This window comes from Schistocerca cancellata, chromosome 3 (genome assembly GCF_023864275.1).
Source record: "Schistocerca cancellata isolate TAMUIC-IGC-003103 chromosome 3, iqSchCanc2.1, whole genome shotgun sequence".
Classification (NCBI taxonomy): Eukaryota; Metazoa; Arthropoda; class Insecta; order Orthoptera; family Acrididae; genus Schistocerca; species Schistocerca cancellata.
This window is the reverse complement of record NC_064628.1, coordinates 590,458,022-590,478,709: the sequence shown is the minus strand read 5'-3', so window position 1 is coordinate 590,478,709 and position 20,688 is coordinate 590,458,022.

The window sequence follows — 20,688 nt, the reverse complement described above, 5'->3', positions numbered from 1 at the left end:
TTGAAAAGTTAGTTGTCCTTTAAAGCAGGCCTATAGTTTATGAAATACAGTCCAAAATTTTTTGATTCAGAGATCACACTCGTCTTTTTTTCCTTCTTTTTGCCGCTAAATCTCGCGCACATTTTAAGACTGAGTTGAACAGCATCAAGTTCTTCTTGTTGTTCCAACCACTTCATAGCCGTCTTGAAAGCAATGTAAGGCTTCCTCACTGGATGGTTCTGTCTCTGCAAGATCACGGTCGCTAGGTACCTCCTCGTTGTCTTGCTAGTCGATGACACTGACTATTATTTCAGCATCCGTTAACACATGATAGCCTGAGCCAATAACGTGAAATTCTAGCTCGCGTTTTTCAAATCCTGAAAATTCTTTAATCTACCCACATTGGATACATACTGGCTGTTTAGGAGCAGTGATAGACCCATCTTAAGGAAAGAACTTCTTCTAAACTTTGTACTATGTCTAAATACTGTACTTCTACCATTTTCATAGTTTTTCTGTGCAAGTTTCCATTATTTTCATCAAGTATAAATGGGAATTTAGTTTTGACATCACTGTTATTTTTAAGGTCCGATATTTTTGTATTTCCATCTCCACATTCCTGAGCCGAGCTTGATCCACTATCACGTTTCTTCACCTGGTCTATTGATTTAAGTTTATCAGGAACACTAAGAACAATGTGTTTATGTTAAGTCGCCATTGCGAACGATAAAACAAAAGTCCGATCTGTCACAAGTGAAGGTCAACACAGACCAGAAATGGTGACGGTTGGCCTAGGGCGTCTTGTCACGGTCCGCATGGCTCTTCCCGTCGGAGGTTCGAGTCCTCCCTCGGGCATGGGTGTGTGTGTCGTCCTTAGCGTACGTTCGTTTAAGTTAGATTAAGTAGTGTGTAAGCTTGGGGACCGATTACCTCAGCAGTTTGGTGCAATAAGACCTTGCCAAAAAGTTCCAAAGTTCCATAATGACGGTTGGCAGGGAGAGGAAAACTGCCTAAATGGCCAGACACTGTAAGCGGGGCTTACACATGGTGCATGATGCGCGATCTTGAACTTGCCTACTGGATCGCTTTCGGTTAAGTGATGTTTCGGTTGATCGGTATTCGCATACTCGTGGCTCTACTGTACTTTTGAAGCACGTTATTCCGTCAGTGGTCAGCTGAGTATAGAATCAAATGATCTAGTGTATTGGTTGTCGGCAAAATGTTAACAAAAGCCTTCGATTTCTATAGTTTGTAAATCATTATCACACAAGACAGATATAGGAATTGGATATTTCACTACATTACGCCGGCAGTGATAATTTCTTTGGATATGTTTGTTAAAAGGGCCTTAGTTTTGGCTATAAATTCCAAAAATTTCAGAAATACAAAGTCCTTGAATCATTAATTAATACAAAACGTCACTCCAGTCCAGTTAGCTGCACGTCCCACCACAGATGATATTCATAATAAAAAATATATTGAGTTACATGCCACTTTTTAAACAATGTGTGTATGTGGATACATAATGGCCATTTGTAAGCTTCTAGTTGCCTTTTTCTTGCCTTTCGGAATTTTTGACATGCTGAGAGATGTCAATGAGAAACAAATTTAATCTGCATTTGGAAATACTACTGATGTCTATCGGACACTATTTTCGTTGATGATTTGCCAAAGAATTTTACAGTTTCTGTTTCACTCTTTCTATGTCAAAGATATATAGGGCAGTGCAGGTAATTTCTTCTGATCCTATATATGAGAATATTATGGTTACTCTTAGAGTCAATTGTTAACAGATTTCATTGGTGACTAAATGTACTATTAGGCGGTAGCTAACTTTCTCTCGTTCTTAAACAGATGGCTGAGAGATATCATCTGTGAGCACCAAATACAAATCTATTTTTTTGTATAATACTATTTACTTCCTGTAAAGACACAATTCTGTTAGGCGTACGTCTTCGTCCCATGAAATAAATAACCATTAGACTGCACACAAGTGAAATGTTTCTCAGTAATTAGCAGTAAATAAGCCATAACCTCTAAGTAAACACTAATCTTCTCGTTCACATTGAAAACTGGCTTTAAAGTGAGATTCTGTATCTGGGCAAGACATCAGTGTTAGGAAACTACAATATGAATGCGATTATACACAATTACTAAACAATACCGTTTGTCGTTTTTAGACAAACATAATGGGATCGTCACTTAACAGTACCTTAAGGGGTTGCGAGTCGCTCCTTATCATTTCTGCTGAAGAAGTCCCAGCAACAGCGGCTGACGGCAGAACCACCACGGACCGATCACGGAAATCTAGTGAAACAGGACATTTTTGGAAAGAGGCCCTGGGGCAACCAATGAAGTGACTTGAAGCACCTTATCTGCTACGCTGCCAGATATGGGCCTCTAATTACAGTGTCCTTCGCGATAAAAACTGGAAGTCGTAGTGTTCACTTGATATAAGACTAAGGCTTTTGTGGAAAAAAAATTGTCAACTGCTGTGGATATATAGGCAGCAAGAAGCCTCCTCCAAACCTTTGCTATCTAGTGGCTATTTTCGGAGTAATCTTTCGGTACATAGCACCAACGACACTTACAATCGAGTTCAGATATGTGTTAGATGATATGCGTATCGTTTCTATTTGCACATGGCACACTTTGTTGTCAGCACCCTTTTGCCAACTCGACCCAGTCTAAAATTCTGACAACGGTAGGACTGCTTTGAATACTGAACTCTTATTCACGGGGAATGGCGCTCGAATAGCTGTCCGGCAGCAATTTAGATTTACAGTCACATCCTTAAATCGCTTTAAACGATTGCTGGACTACTTCCTTTAGTATCTTCAGAAGACGCGACAACGCCACTACTCGACACAGTCTACACAGGTACCTCACAGTCCGATGGTGACCCGGTAACAGCCGGGGACCAGAAGAGCGTGAGTGGAATGAACTCGCCATGCGAACTGAACTATTGGGAAGTGGAGCATCTGAACCATGTAGACTCTCTCAGCTAGCCAATGAGCACACGACAACTCTAGGCTCGAGTGCAAAGCTAGGTCTGCGGTGGCCCAGCTCAGCAGCAGCACTGGCCTACTCCACTTATTGCCGCTCGCAAGTAAACACTTCAGTCAGTGGGACTGCCCATGTAACGCGACACGTGCATACTCCATGCCAGTTTTCTGAACTACTCTGCTGCACTACCCATGCCTTCATCGAGACGTCCGCTGACAGGAATAGTAAATCCCCCCCTACTGAAAAGGCTACATGAGGCCGAAAGTGGCCAGGCTTGGGATGCGACCTCAGGTACAGAACCGGAGACAGCGCTGGAGAAACCGGCAATGGACCAATCACCGAACGAGGCAACACTGATGGCACTGGCCCCGCCGGAAGGGCGGAAGGACACGGAAGCTGCAGCAATGACAGGTCCACCGCTGGCAATCGGGGCTCCTGCATCGATAAAGGGGGAGAGGAGGCGGAAGATGGGGCACGGGTCGAACTCTACACCACTGCAGCATGAGTCGCAGTGGGACCTGAGACTGCAGAGGACAGGAGGAAAGAGAAAGCTGAGGTAGGAGGGAGGTGCTGGGGGAGGGGGGAGGTAAGTTAGTTAGTTAGTTAGTTATGTGTTCCATTCATCAATAGCACAGAAAAAACCGTTATGATGTGGAACGTGTCAAATGCGCTTTAGAAACAAGTGTTTTTCTTTTTTTTTTTACATATAGTGTTATACCTAAATATTTCTATTATCTATCTCATTCCCTAAAATGGCACAAAATGCATATATTATATCTTCAGATTTATTTACTCATATTCAAGAATTCATCTATGGTATAGAAGGAGTTGTCAAGAAGGTATGTATTCAATTTGTTTTAAAACTATTACTGTTGTCTGTCAGACATTTTATTTCATTTGGTAATTTATCAAAAAGTTTTATAGCAGCATATTTTACCCCTTTCTGTGCCAAAGATAGGTTAATTAAGGATAGTGTAGGTCTTTCTTTATTCTGGTACTGAAATCATGAATGTCGCTGTTGACTTTAAACAGGGCCATGTTGTTGAGAAAAAATTTCATTACTGAGTAAATGTACTGTGAAGCAGTTGTAAGAATTCCTAATCTTTTAAACAGATGCCTATAAGATGTGCGGCTATGAACCCCACACATTATTCTAACTACTTTCTTTTGAGCAGTGAATACCTTTTGCCTAAGTGTTGAGCTGCCCCAGAATATTATTCCGTATGACATCAGAGACTGGATGTATGCGAAGTATGTTAGTTTACCAATTTCTACATCCTCAAAATTGGCAATTATTCTGACTGAAAAATTTGCTGAACCTAGTCGCTTTAGGAGATCCAAAATATGACTTTTCCAATTAAGATTCTCGTCTATATGTACACCCAAAAACTTAGTATGTTCTACCCTGGCTACTGACTTCTTTTGATGTGTTACGTTTATTGAAGGAATTATACTTTTTGCAGCAGAAAATTGGAGTACTGTGTTTTTTCAAAGTTCAGAGCAAGCCCATTCGCAGGAAACCAATTAATAACTTTTCCAAAGACCTTATTTGTATCATTTTCTATCGGACTTTCTTTTACTGGATTAATAATTATGCTTGTATCATCAGCAAACAGTGTCAGTTCAGCAACTTGTTTCACATAAGAAGGGAGGTCATTCACATATATCAAGAGCAGGAGGGGACCCATGATCGAACCTTGTGGAACACCTAATGTAATTTCACTCCAGTTAGATGAAGTGGCAAACTCCTTTGAATCACTTGAAGCATATAAAGAGACTTTTTGCTTCCTGTTCTGTAGATATGACTTAAACCACTCATATGCTGTTCCATTTATACTATAAAATTGTAATTTCTCTAACATAATGGGGGCAACAGTGAGCGCGCTGCTGCAAATGGGAGCCTCGGGAACGACGTCGCAATCACCCCTGTTGGCATCAATGCAAACATTCCACGGCACTGCATGCGTTGGCAAGCATCAGCCATTACGGAGTCAGAAGACTCGACAATGCATCATCGCGGGAAGAAGCATACGTGAACGTCTTCATTCTGGTCTTGAATGTACATACAAAGCATTCCACCTCCGAGTTACAAACGAGATGAAACAGGACGGTAGTCAGATGTTGAATTTCACTGTGGATGCTAGAGGCTTCAAACTCCTGCAACACAAATTGCCTACCGTTATTTGACACAAGGGTCCTAGAGGATCCACAGTAGCAAACATAACCGACAACGCACGAAGGGTGGCAACGGACAACGTCAACGACAGCTTGACTACGTATGTATCAACCACCGACAACCGCATGCTACCCTGAAAGGGACCCGCGTAATCGACGTGCACGCAGTTCCAAGGATTGCTCCGGGACAAAGAGAGAACTGCCACAGTGGAGCGTCCCCTAAGACCCGCAAGCCCTTACCAGATGTTCAATGTAACGATCGATCGCTGGCCAGAAGACGTGACGTTGCGACAGTGCCTTCATCTGAGTCATACCCCAGTGTGACGCATGCAGCAACCGCAGAATGCGAGGACGCAACGCTTGGCGGCCAACCACTCGACAGCTCCTCTCCGGCGAGCATAAGGTTCGCCTGGACATCGTTGAGCTGAACACGTAGGGGAAAAGAAAGGAAGCCATACTGAACTACTGGCCATTAAAATTGCTACACCACCAAGATAACGTGCTACAGACGCGAAATTTAACCACAGGAAGCAGATGTTTGATATGCAAATGATTAGCTTGCACACAAGGTTGGCACCGGTGGCGACACCTACAACGTGCTGACATGAGGAAAGTTTCCAACCGATTTCTCATACACAAACAGCAGTTGACTGGCGTTGCCTGGTGAAACATTGTTGTGATGCCTCGTGTAAGGAGGAGAAAAGCGTACCATCACGTTGCTGACTTTGATAAAGGTCAGATTGTAGCCTATCGCGATTGCGGTTTATCGTATCGCGACATTGCTGCTCGCGTTGGTCGAGATCCAATGACTGTTAGCAGAATATGAAATCGGTGGGTCCAGGAGGGTAATACGGAACGCCGTGCTGAATCCCAACGGCCTCGTATCACTAGCAGTCGAGATGACAGGAATCTTATCCGCATGGCTGTAACGGATCGTGCAGCCACATCTCGATTCCTGAGTCAACAGATGGGGACGTTTTCAAGACAAGAACCATCTACACGAACAGATCGATGACGTTTGCAGCACCATGGACTATCAGCTCGGAGACCATGGCTGCGGTTTCCCTTGACGCTGCATCACAGACAGGAGTGCCTGCGATGGTGTACTCAACGACGAACGTGGGTGCACTTATGGCAAAACGTCATTTTTTCGGATGAATCCAGGTTCTGTTTACACCATCATGATGGTCGCATCCGTGTTTGGCGACATCGCGGTGAACGCACATTGGGAGCGTGTATTCGTCATCGCCATACTGGCGTATCACCCGGCGTGACAGTATGGGGTGCCATTGGTTACACGTCTCGGTCACCTCTTGTTCGCCTTGACGGCACTTTGAACAGTGAACGTTACATTTCAGATGTGTTACGACCCGTGTCTGTACCCTTCATTCGATCCCTGCGAAACCCAACATTTCAGCAGGATGATGCACGACCGCATGTTGCAGGTTCTGTACGGGCCTTTCTGGATACAAAAAATGTTCGACTGCTTCCCTGGCCAACTGAAAACGTCTGGTCAGTGGTGGCCGAGTAACGGGCTCGTCACAATACTCCAGTCACTACTCTGGATGAACTGTGGTATCGTGTTGAAACTGCATGGGCAGCTGTACCTGTACACGCCATCTAAGCTCTGTTTGACTCAATGCCCAGGCGTATCAAGGCCGTTATTACGGGCAGAGGAGGTTGTTCTGGGTACTGATTTCTCAGGATCTATGCACCCAAATTGCGTGAAAATGTAGTCACATGTCAGTTGTAGTATAATATATTTGTCCAATGAATACCCGTTTATCATCTCCATTTCTTCTTGGTGTAGCAATTTTAATGGCCAGTAGTGTAGATCCGCACTTGCAGAGGCACGCTCTAGCCCACTCATCTGGAACGTTGAAACGGTTTTATGGGAAAGCGGATCAGCAGCCATGGCGGTCGCTACTTCTCATGCTGTCGGTTTGCCTGTTTCAGCTAGTAGTAGTTCAATTTTCGGTTGCTGATTATTTAACATACGTAACTTAATGAATAATGACGTAGTTTTATAAAAGTGTGCGTGACTCAGGGCTGAAATGTTCTGGAGCCTAACATCGACTAGTGATATACGAGCCGCGCGGAGTGACCGGCGGTTTATGTCACGGACTGCGCGGCCCCTCCCACCGGAGGTTCGAGTCCTCCCTCGGGTATGGGTGTGTGTGTTGTTCTTAGCATAAGTTAGTGTAAGTAGTATGTAAGTCTAAGTACCTATTATCTCAGCAGTTTGGTCCCATAGGAACTCACACACGTTTGAACAAGTGATGTACGAATCACAGTAGATGGATCTCAAGGAATCACCCGACTGCACATGGACTAATTGAATACCGCAAAATCAGATGTTCAGTTTCAATATACAACATAATATACACTATGTTTCTGTTAAATTAACAGAAACTGACATAAAAGTGCTCATTTTGCAAAAAAATTGAAAATTTTTTGTTTTGACGAACGACAGCGCCCTTGGTACTGGGTGCAGATAACGATTGGAGGAATTAAATACGTAGAGAATTTAATGCTCTATAAAAAGGAAGCAGACATTAGAGCAGTAAGAGGCAAAGAAAATGAGATTTTTTGCAAACAGCTGAAAAAGTCTGATATTTTCAAGTTTTTTTTTACTACTAGAGAATACTTGGTTTTCCAATCTTTCCATAATGAACGAGGTTAAAAAATAAAATCTTCTACCCGACTTTTTGCAAGTTACATCTACCATTTGAATGGACTTAATAGGCTCACACTCTAGAACAGTCGTAACTTTGCTTGCTGAAAAAAGGGAAAAAATAAATGGACCTGCATGGCAATACTCAATAGTTTCCAAGGAAATGATATTAAAACTTTTGATGCCACTCTATCAGTTCGCGCGCTATAGCAAGCGAGTACGTAGAGTAGCGGCTAACAGCGAATACCGAATGTTTGAGCTCCATGTTCATATCCAGTCTTATACTGTATAGTTACTTTTTTTCCTTTTGCTGTTACGGAAGTAAGTCACACCAATTACGTCAATATTTTTGTGTCATCGATAAATACAACGGGATTCTTTACAAAATAAATAAGCACTTCAATTATTATTAAAATTAGGTTTTATCATCACAATTATTATCTGTATAACCTTATGTAACAACCATTAACTAGAAATGAAATCCATATAAATTTCAGTACATCGAATTTTCCTTTGATATCTACTTTTATACTGCAAGAGAACCAATGTATTCCACAGAGTGATATCTATCATAAAAACGTTCAAAGCATAAAAAATCGAAGCACCACAAGGCAAATTGTGAAGGCATATGTGCCACAATAGCATTCTTTAATGCGATTGTCATTAGGAAACGCAACAACGTCAACGTTCCAAATACCTCCAAATCTGGCGATAATGTCGCGGCAAATGAAGCTTATTAAAGCATTTTCTCGAAAGTTGGAGCCTGCAGTTGGTTATGGATGAGGGCATATGTCTCATATTTCATCACTTCTGCATACCATCTACTGTGCTATGAGAATAGGGTACTCTTGTAATGGGCGAATGTTATTCTTCACCTGTCACCAAAAGTTAACAGAACGACATGTGCTTTGGCGCAATCACTTTTAATGAACATGTCGAAAATCCAATTTCATCGACAACCACACCATCGAGTAAGGAGGGATAGCTTTCCACACCTCACTAATCAATAATGTACAGAACCGGTTCCATTTTTAGGGTTGGACAGGATTTTAGTAAGGACCGTGGTATAGGAGTAGCGTTTTTGCTTGGTAATCAAAACGTCCTTGGCACCGAGTTCGAATCCCGCCACTACATAAATTTTAATTAACACGTCACCCTCATTCTGCCAACGGCCTTGTCAAAAGAGGTCCGACAAGCGGACAGAGGTTCAGAGCACTATCTTGTCCTAGGGCTGGGAAACTATCCCTAAAGGCGGAAGAATCAGCAATGATCAACGACATGAGGATTCAGAAGGCAATGGAAATCACTGAATTAAAGACACGTAACGTGTGTCCGCAGGACATGCTGCCTGTAATTGAAAAAGTGTCATGATAATCCCTCAACTGGCAGATTCCGGAATAGTCAAATGGTTCAAATGGCTCTGAGCACTATGGGACTCAACATCCTAGGTCATAAGTCCCCTAGAACTTAGAACTACTTAAACCTAACTAACCTAAGGACATCACACACACACACGCCCGAGGCAGGATACGAACCTGCGACCGTAGCAGTCCCGCGGTTCCGGACTGCAGCGCCAGAACCGCACGGCCACCGCGGCCGACCCGGAATAGTCCCCCATTCGGATCTCCGGGAAGGGACTGCCAAGGGGCAGGTGACCATGAGAAAAAGATTGAATAATCAACGAAAGGATAACGTTCTACGAGTTGGGGCGTGGAATGTCAGAAGCTTGAACGTGGTAAAGAAACTAGAAAATCTGAAAAGGGAAATGCATGGCTCAATATAGATATAGTAGGGGCCAGTGAAGTGAAATGGAAAGAAGACAAGGATTCCTGGTGAGATGAGTGTAGGGTAAATCATCAGCAGCAGAAAATGTATAACGGGTGTTGGATTCGTTATGAATAGGAAGGTAGGGCAGAGAGTGTATTACTGTGAACAGTTCAGTGACAGGGTTGTTGTTATCAGAATCGACAGCAAACCAACACCGACAACGGTAGTTCAGGTATACATGCCGACGTCGCAAGCTGAAGATGAGGAGATAGAGGAAGTATGTGAGAATATTGAAAGGGTCATGCAGTACGTAAGGGGAGATGAAAATCTAATAGTAATGGAGGACTGGAATGCAGTTTTAGGGAAACGAGTAGAAGAATAGGTTACGGGAGGATATGGGAGAGGAGAAAGACTAACTGAGTTCTGTAATAAATTTCATAGCGAATATTCTGTTCAAGAATCACAACAGGAGGCGGTGTACTTGGAAAAGTCAAGGTGATACGGAAAGATTTCAATTAGATTACATCATGGTCAGACAGAGATTCCGAAACCAGATACTGGATTGTAAGGCGTACCCAGGAGCAAATATAGACTCAGATCACAATGAAGTAGGGATAAAGAGTAGGCTGAAGTTTAGGAGACTCGTCAGGACGAATCAATACGCAAATAAGTGGGATACGGAAGTACTAAGGAATGACGAGATACGATTGAAGTTCTCTAAGGCTACAGATACAGCAATAAGGAATAGTTCAGTAGGTAGTACATTTGAAGAGGAATAGACATCTCTAAAAAGGGCCGTCATAGAAGTTGGAAAGAAACACGCATGTACAAAGAAGGTAACTCCGAAGAAACCATGGGTAACAAAAGACATACCCCAGCTGATCGATGAAAGGAGAAAGTACAAAAATGTTCGTGTAAATTTAGGAACACTCAAATACAAGTCGCTCAGGAATGAAATAAATAGAAAGTGCAGGAGAGCTAAGACGAAATGGCTGCAGGAAAAATGTGAAGAAATCGAAAAAGAAATGATCGTCGGAAGGACAGATTCAGCATACAGAAAAGTTAAAACAACCTTCGGTGACATTTAAAGCAACGGTGGTAACATTAAGAGTGCAACGGGCATTCCACTGTTAAATGCAGAGGAGAGAGCGGATAGGTGGAAAGAATACATTGAAAGACTCTATGAGGGGGAAGATTTCTCTGACGTGATAGAAGAAGAACTAAGAGTCGATTTACTCGTAGAAGAGATAGGGGATCCAGTATTAGAATCAGAATTTAAAAGAGCTTTCGAGGGCTTAAAATTAGATAAGGCAGAAGGGACAGATAACATTCCACCAGAATTTCTAAAATCGTTGGGGGACGTGGCAACAAAACGACTACTAACGTTGGTGTGTAGAACGTATGAGTCTGGTGACACACCATATGATTTTCGGAAAAATATCGTCCATACAATTCAGAAGACTGCAAGAGCTGACAAGTGCGAGAATTATCTCACAATCAGCTTAACAGGATATACATTCAAGTTGCTTACTAGAATAATATACAGAAGACTGGAAAGAGGGTGTGCTAGATGACGACCAATTTGGCTTTAGAAAAGGTAAAGGCACGTGAGAGGCAATTCTGACGTTGCAGTTGATAATGGAAACAATGCTAAAGAAAAATCAAGACACGTTCACAGGATCTGTCGACCTGGAAAAAGTGTTATATGTTCGAAAAATAGGGATGAGCTATAGGGAGAGATGGGCAATATAGAATAGGTACAAGAGCCAAGCGGGAATAATAAGAGTGGAAGTGTTCGGATTAAAAAGGGTGTAAGACAGGGATGTAGTGTTTCGCCCCTACTGTTCAATCTGTACATAGAATAAGCAATGATGGAAATAAAAGAAAGGTTCAGGAGTGGAAGTGGAAGTTAAGGAATTCAGGTACCTAGACAGTAAAATAACCAGTGACGGATGGAGCTAGGAGGACATCAAAAGCAGACAAGCAATGGCAAAAAGTGCATACCTAGCCAAGTGAAGTCTACTAGTATCAAACATAGGCCTTAATTTAAGGAAGAAATTACTGAGAATGTGCGTCTGGAGTACAGCATCGTATGGTAGTGAAACATGGACTAGGGGAAAACCGGAGCAGAAGAGAATGGAAGCATTTGAGATGTGGTGCTACAGACGAATGTTGAAAATTTGGTGGACTGATAAGGTGAGGAATGAGGAGGTTCAGCGCAGAACCGGAGAGGAAAGGAATATATGGAAAACATTGCTAAGGAGAAGAGACAAGATGATAGGATATCTGTTAAGACGTGAGGGAATGACTTCCACGGTACTAGACGGAGCTGTAGAGGACAAAAACTGTAGAGGAATACAGAGATTGGAATACATCCAGCAAATAATTGAGGACGTAGGTTGCAAGCGATACTCTGAGATGAAGAGGTTGGCGCAGGAGAGGAATTCGTGGCGGGCCGCATCAAACCAGTCAGAAGACTGATGACACCGGTCCATATATCTGTCCGTCTGCCTATCTGCCTGTCTGTTAAGATTCCTTTCTTCAGGAACGGGAAGAGGCAGCAATTTAAAATTTATGTCAGGTACTAAGATCTACGTGCCTTGGCTTTTAAACCAATGGAATCACAAGATACGGCTGTGTATGACAAATATTTTGATACTCGCAAAGTCATTCATCAATAGATGAATTACCGACACACATGTTGCATGTGGTAGTCTAGGGGTAAACCTGAGTGAAATCAAATCTTGGTGAAATACGCAGAAGACCCAAGATGGTACACAAGGACATACAAACACCAACTCGCATACAGAATCACTAACATTTTCAAAATGCAGAGTGTAAACATAGCATACAAAAATGACAGTTCCCTCCAAAAATGCACCCCAGAACTGACGAAAGACATATACATGACCCAGGAAGGAGCTATATCTTGCAGTGTAACACGTCTGATGATAGATACGTGTGAGAAACAGGCAGAACGTTGGAGCACGTAATTATGGGACAAACCACTCCAAATGTGCAGAAAACCTAAGAGAAAACAATCACAAACCGATCTCTTGAGAAAAAGACACTCAAACAATTAGTATAAACAATAAAAAACACCTCCCACCCCTGGACGAAAATTATCCCATACAAATAATCAAAGCAGAACACAAAATCTTGATGAATGATCAAATATACATAACAAACAACTCACTGTTTACATTAGTGGATAAAATTGTAGAATAATGCTCTTTCATGACACGTCAGCAAGAACAGACACCACGCAATCATATAATTATAACAAAAGCTCAAATCAGCTTAACATGAAAACGAACCACACTCTGACAGCGATTACATTCACATTCATCTTTCTGCAATTCGCCGTGACTAACGACACACACACACACACACACACACACACACACACACACACACACACACACACACAGAGAGAGAGAGAGAGAGAGAGAGAGAGAGAGAGAGATAAAGAGAACAAAAGCGAACAGCCGTTAATTTTCCGCATATGCTTCACCTTTCCAGAATAAGATTTTCACTCTGCAGAAGAGTGTGCGCTGATATGAAACTTCCTGGCAGTTTAAAACTGTGTGCCCGACCGAGACTCGCACTCGGGACCTTTGCCTTTCGCGGGCAAGTGCTAAGCTACCGAAGCACGACTCACGGCCGCTCCTCACAGCTTTACTTCTGCTTCACCGTTGGTTGGCAACATGAATTGATTTTCGCCTGATTCGCACGCAACCCGCATAACGCAGCTCTAGAGCCGGTCCTCTAATCGCCCCTTGGTACAATCGTTTGAATATTGAAAATGGTTCCAACAAGTCACCACTAGAAAACTCTGCTCTTATCGCATTAACTCAAGATGTAAAGTAATACCACGATACTACAAATATCAGGGAACACCTTATCACAGATAAGACTATCCTTAATGCTTGCAAGCTCACATTTATTGCAATAAATGACATACCGGAAATGTTACCACTGTCATTATTACGTCAGATAGGTAATGAACATAGTAAGTTCGTCGTATTCATGATTTCCTTTTCAAAGTAACATACCATACTTGTTATTTAACACAAAATGACATTAAAATTTAAGTTATTCAATAGCAGCTAGTTGAGAATATGTATAAACTTCAAATGACACGACGAACCGTCTCGTTCTGCATTTGGATTCAAACCCAGGTCATGCAGACTAAGATTTCGTGACTGACTGAAACTAACAGTCATTCCTGACTAGGCATACAGAGAATGATATACCTCGATTTTAGACAGTATCAGGTAGCAAATATCAACTTTAAATTACATAATGTAAACATTTATAACGGACGCGAATACCTACCCAGCGTCTATTGTCCCTGTTAACGAACTGCAAGAGATGTTAAATATTGCTTCTTCACAAATAACTTACTTCAAATGCCGCGATATAAAGCTTTGTGTTGGACAGGGATTCGAACCCAGAACCTAATCGGATTGTTATCGAAGCCCAATCAACTGTGTCATATCGGATTTTCTCGGCAGTAGCGTTAAATATGGGTTTGTTACACCAGCAGCGACATGTGAGCATGTTTGAACTAGAAATAATATGACGAAGAGTTCAGTGTTGACTGGGAATCGAACCCCACACACATCGTTGTTGACTGCACACAAAGAGACGTCAGATACTGAATTTTTCTCCACCAGCAGTTCGGAATAACATCATTGACCTTACAATAATCTCTCAGATAGTTCTGTGTCTCATTGGGAGTCAAAAACGTAAGATATCGTTAGTGTTGAGAACGAATGAAAATGCTTTATAATACATAATGAAAACTTTAGTGCCGAGCTAAGATTCGAATCCATTCACGCGCAATATGTCGAGATGTTGAGAAATCTGCAGTTTTGAACAAACAACAAATAGTAGTCGAGCTGTATTGTCACGAAGGGATCAAATTCCACGTTAAGGGCGGTCTGAGTTGCATTCCCAGCTCATAACCAATTTTATCGACATACAGAAGCTCAAATAAAAGATGGAATAAGTGCCCTGTGACCTTAAATAGCGTTTGTTTCGTCACTAGAAATAAATAACTAGTACAAGAAAGGTTACTGGTGATAGAATTCCCACATTTCGCCACTCCTGACTTTATGGTGGTTCAACCTATCATCTACGTGGTAGAGAAGGAATATTATGTTTAATGTGAATTTCAGACCACAATGCCATTATATCTTCTTGACTTTATGTAGCCAGAAGAGAATAGAATCTGTCTCTACCTACTATAAATCATCGGAAGAAGTTAGAATCGAACCCAGACAATCATCATAGGAACCTATCATCAATCCAGCAGACCACCAAAACCTCTTCTATGGAATTCATTTTTCTATCATAATACCATTGCGGCACACTCGATGATAATTCTGACACACAGGCTCCCTGTGGTGGTTTGCAGCGTGTTCAGTACATTCATTTACTTGGTTGACCGAATCTCCATGAACTTGTTGCCTCGGCTACCCAGTGCATACATTCGACTCTATTTTGTAATCACCGAAATAAAATAACGTAACTGCCACCTACACAGAACTGCCAACAGTGTTGGATGCAGAAATTTAAATAGGAAGTGTTCCTTTCCACTTGAGCTAGTCTGTTGCTCTATCTGTTAGTTGAAAATGTCGTGCAATGCCAAAGAAAAGCTGTAACTGTCTGTCTCTCAGAAGACTAGATCCGACCATATGCATTATCTCACAGCACTGTGCAATGCGGAAGTTCATGAGGACCTGTTGTTGACTTCTGGAGCTGCTGTAGCTACATGGCAGCTGGTAGCATAACGGGAAGCATTACGCACTGTAGAGAAGACGTCGCGAGTTCTGTTACATTCACTGCTACATTTTTTAAAACGCAATTCTGATGTCTGATAAAGTTATCAATTTAATGGAATTCCCTTCACTTCTCAACCTAAAATAGCCGCATGGGAAAAAACGGCTAATTTCAGCGACATTTTGTTCTCTTCAGATTTAATAGACGGCCAGGCTGCAGATACATCTGGAAGCTTTTGTATTATGTATGGGGAGAGTGCATCGTGCCAAAATAGTCAGAAAAGTATTTTCTACATTAGCTGTCGTCTGGTAGTGGCATTTTATTCTTCTTCAAACCTTCTTTGACAGCTTTAACTCAGAACAAGTTTTCTACATGCATGTCATCAATAATGCCAGGCTGTTATAGATAAAATCAGAGAATTCGCATATATCGTCGATGATTAATTCTTCTCTCATGTTAGTATTGTTTTAACATCACTAAAAGAAACCTTACGAAAATTGTGCACTGTATTATGAGAAATGAAATTAAACTACCCACGATAACCTTACGACGAAAGTCTGTTTTAATAAAACTGTGTACCTGTACACAAGCGTGCCCCTATCGGCACGAATTAGTAAAATACTTCTCACTTAGATTTCGATTGGGTCAATGTTTAATTGGTATGCTGTGTCTTACTCAACAGGTATGCAAATGTGGCATTTCATAAATAAAAATATGTATTCCTAGAAACCCATAATTTGCTTGTCAACAGCGAAAAGAGGCGTTACCTGTTGTGCAGCATCGTAAGTTTTTCACCATTGCACTATGAGCTGAAAGTATTTTCTTGCGATTTCCTCATCGATGTTTCATCTGACTGCTTGTAGCTCTTTCACAGAAGGGATAAAATCGTTACAGTCAGCGAGAATGGAACCACGAACCATAACAAACGCTTTTTCACAGGTCAGCACGTCATCACAGAGCTGGCAAAGAGGTCTGTGTTGTGCCTTCCTCTTACGAGTCCAATAGTGGCTAGAACTCGTAATCCGCTACTTAAAGGACGAGATTAGTTGCGATTTCCACGTTCAACTACTTTCCTGGGCTTAAAACCGTATATTTACAATCTTTTGTTACACCTCAAGCGATAATAGCTCAGATTATTCAATGGAAAATACAGAAAAATCAAGTGAAATTTGAGGCTTAATTCCATGCACACCAGGAAGTAACTCGTCGATCACAGAGTTACCAAACATACCTTGCCTTGTTGCCAAATCTAAGTTGCAGTACTAGCAGGAAGAAGACGAACCGATGTGATCATACAGTGGGCTGGGAAGTGACCGTACCTGGCGTATCAAAGACGCGGCTGCTACGGCCTAGAATATGTAATGCGTCTGATTCGCATTTCTGTAACTAGGTTTAGGGACTGGAGCGTAGTTACTAATAATACTCAGAACTGACTGCAAACTACTCTCATAGTTGTTTTTATATTTCTATCGTAACTGTACTCAAAACAAAGAAACTCATTCACAGACGGTTTCGTGCCTCGCCGATAGTCGAAAACACACCAAACAAATAAAAATAAAAAAAAGAACGTGTGTGTGTGTGTGTGTGTGTGTGTGTGTGTGTGTGTGTGTGTATGGGAGAGAGAGAGACAGATAGAGTGTGGGTGAGAGAGAGAGAGAGAGAGAGAGAAAGAAAAAAGAATAAGAGAGAGGGTAAAAAATTGTTGTCTAGAAATTTAATGAGGATGAGTCCCATACCTCTGTTACAGAGGGTAGTGCGACGACGCGGGAGACTCGCCTCGCCTTACTAGGCAAGGTCCTAGAGGAGGTGATTTGCCATTGCCTTCCTCCTTAACTTGATGAACTGGTGTCAATTACAATTTTATAACATGAGAATACAATTACAAAGGTACAAAATACATCATTAAAGAACATAACAATACAGATAACATTTGTAGTAATACAGGCTTTACAAAAGAATCGAAATAACATATACATCAGTGTTACAGGAATTATGACATGAGTACATACATAAAAGATCAGAATAACTTTCGAAACATCAACTTTACACATGATGAGCATTAAAACAGAACAGAATAAATAATGTCTATAGCTTAGTATTAGAGAAATTCTACAACATAAATCTTATTAGCTAAACATATAAAGACAGAAAGAACATAAATACACAAGGGTACACAAACATATAGTGGGATAACACAAAAGGAAAGGACAGGGTTTGTTTCGCTGCAGTATTTTGCATGGAGATCTCCCTTGGTTCATCATTATTCCCAAAAGTCCTACCTATACCTGCTTTCTGTACTTTTTTCGTATAACTTCTCAATACATTTTTTCCAATTCATTGCAACTCATTCTCTTATAGGCTACCCCCTCTTAAGCTAACTTAAATCTACTGAGCTCAGATGCTACAATAAGTGACGAGGCAATGCAGCAGCACATAACAAATTAACACAAACAGCAATGCAAAAAAAATGGAAAATTGCAAAGCAAGCTACAGTAAATCTAAATTACCAAGCAATGCACCATTACAAATAATATGAGCCAATGTGCAGCAACAATAAAAATAAATCAATAGTAAAACTAGCTTAACAGAGTAATACAAAGTGAAATTTAGTAGCACTATGCCTGGCAAACAGCAGCAGAAATAACTTATATCTAAACATGACATAGCTCAAGCAGAAAAAAACATTACACTAAAGACAATAATGCAGACAAGGGAAATGCATATTCACATCTTAATGTCTATGTAATTAAAGTGGTGCACCACAACTTATTCTACGAAAAATATTACCATGTACTTGAAAAGAATATTACGTATACAGTTACTGTTACTAGTTCCTTCTTATTGTTCTTTCCTTTCCAAGTGCTCCTTTTTTTAAAGAATGTGGATCATAAAATGATTATTTAATAGATCTGATGACAGAAAGTGTTCACATTAGCAAATGCATTTTATTTTATAAAAGCAATGCTGCAACACAGCTGGAAACCAGATATCAAATGAAATAAGCAATTATGCAAACCAAAGCATAAAAATATCATTCAGTAGTCATGTGACATTTCATAAGTTAGTATAAATTCTCTCAACTCTCGTAGAAAGACGCTTGTCATAATCAGGTGTGCAGATAAAAGTATCTTTCCAAGTAATGAGGGTGTCGCATTTGCAATGTTTTCTCTAAAGGAATGTCAATGGCGAGGATAATGGCCTCCCTTTTTTTTTTTTTTTCTACCTGCGCTTCCGGAAAGGCACACCCTAATGGCTTGTTCTCCAGGTGTCTTTCTGAACCAATTTTCAGGGTATCTACTGTGTCCTTTAAATTTTCCTGAGTTTTTGCAAGTTGCATAACCGAATCGGTAGATGCAACTGAGTCAATTTTAGGTTGCAAGGTCTCATGATTTTCATGAACAAAAGTTTGCAGTTCTTTTATGGCTGCTTCGTGATTCTGTAATGCATTTTCATGACGCGAAAAAATATGTTGGAAATGCTCACAAATTTGTGTTTTTACGTCATTACAGACTTTTTGACATTTCGATTCGATGTTATGTCACTCAGTAGTTAAATCTTCACGTGTTTGTTCAAGTGTGGTGTCTAACTTTTGAAGATTTTGTTCCATTGTGTCTAACTTTTTAAGATTTTGTTCCATTGTGTCTAACTGTTGCTGTGTTTGTCTCTGGTATTGTTCCATTGTGTCTAACTTTTGAAGCTTTTGCTGTGTTTGTCTCTGATGTTGTTCCATTGTGTCTAATTTTTGAAGATTTTGTCCCATTTGTCTCTGATTTTGTTCCATTTGTTGCATTAATTGCAATAGTAATGTATTAGTGTCTGGAATCTGTTTCTCTATGCTTTTTGGCAGTGCATTTTCACCGGCAACATTTACATTTTGACAAGCAGAAAATGTGTCTTGACTCATTTGAGAAAACGGTGAGGACCCAAAACCGAAGTCTACAGTATTTGCAGTATTGTGTTCTGTCATTTCGGATTCCTGAGGTGAGCTGTTGCCGACCGATCGATCGATAATGCTTCCCTGTTCACTACCTGTTTCAGTGTCTACACTATTATTTGCCGCCCGCTCCATTTCCCTATGCACAGTTACCAAATTACTACTTTGAATGTCTGTTAATTCACTACCCAGTGGTGCTGATAAGCTCCACTCGTCGTCACTATTATTTCTCAGTTTACTTTGGAGCCGAGTGTTACATTTTTCACACGCCATTATTGTCACAATATTTCACATGATAACACAGAAAAGCACAATTTGAATAGCAAAAATAAGAGAACACATTAACATAGCACTGAAAATAATATGTATGAAATTGCAAGCGCAGCTGCGAAATACTTGGTGCAAATCTACATGCATGCCACAACTGTTTTACAGTACAACAATGAAAAACTACAACTACAAAGGAAATTCTCTCTATAATTACGCGCTATCAATAAACAAAAGCTACACTAATTACACAAACTACAAGAAAAAATCAGAAGATTCCAGTGAGGTATCCTAGGCTAAGGGTCGACATATGAAACGTCCCCTTTGGAAAATTATACAAGACTGTGCTTATAAACCTCTTACACTATTTGCTTTTCAAACAGCTGAGCAAAATTGAATGTACTCACACATTCACTAAAGTGACACACAATATTTTTAGCGCAACGGAATCTGACTATCAAAAATCCCTACAAAAGAATGGCTCTGAAAAACATTAAACTATACCTTTCACAAATCACTTACCTCACAAAAATCTTCGTTACTCAAGCTACTGCAATACAGCGATCGCCACTACTGCCAGCTAAATAAAAGATTCAAACTACTGAAGGCACTAACTACTGATAGTCTTAGCAAATGAAAGATTCTAATAGAGAACAAACAATGTATTTACCTCAATATTCATAATATATACAGCAGTTCATGACATTTTTCAAAACTCCGCCATCTCTCTCCCCACATCCACCACTGCTGGCGGCTCACCTCCAACTGCGCAACGCTACGCGCTGTTCACATCCAGCTGCCCAACAATACAATGGCAGACAACAATGCAAACTAGCCACAGACTGCACACAGCACAGCCAGTGATTTTTATACAGAGCTCTACGTGGCATTACCAATATAAAAATCTAAACAGCCGACTTACATTATGATCTATGGAACTAGTATTAATCTAATCTAATCGAATCATATCATATTGCTGACTAGCCGTGAAGAGTCATGAATTACCGGAATTTTCGCCAATATAAGTAACCAAATCTAAACCTGAAAATAAAAGAAGATAGTTTTTGTAATAAACCGGGACTCCTATCAAGACCCTTTC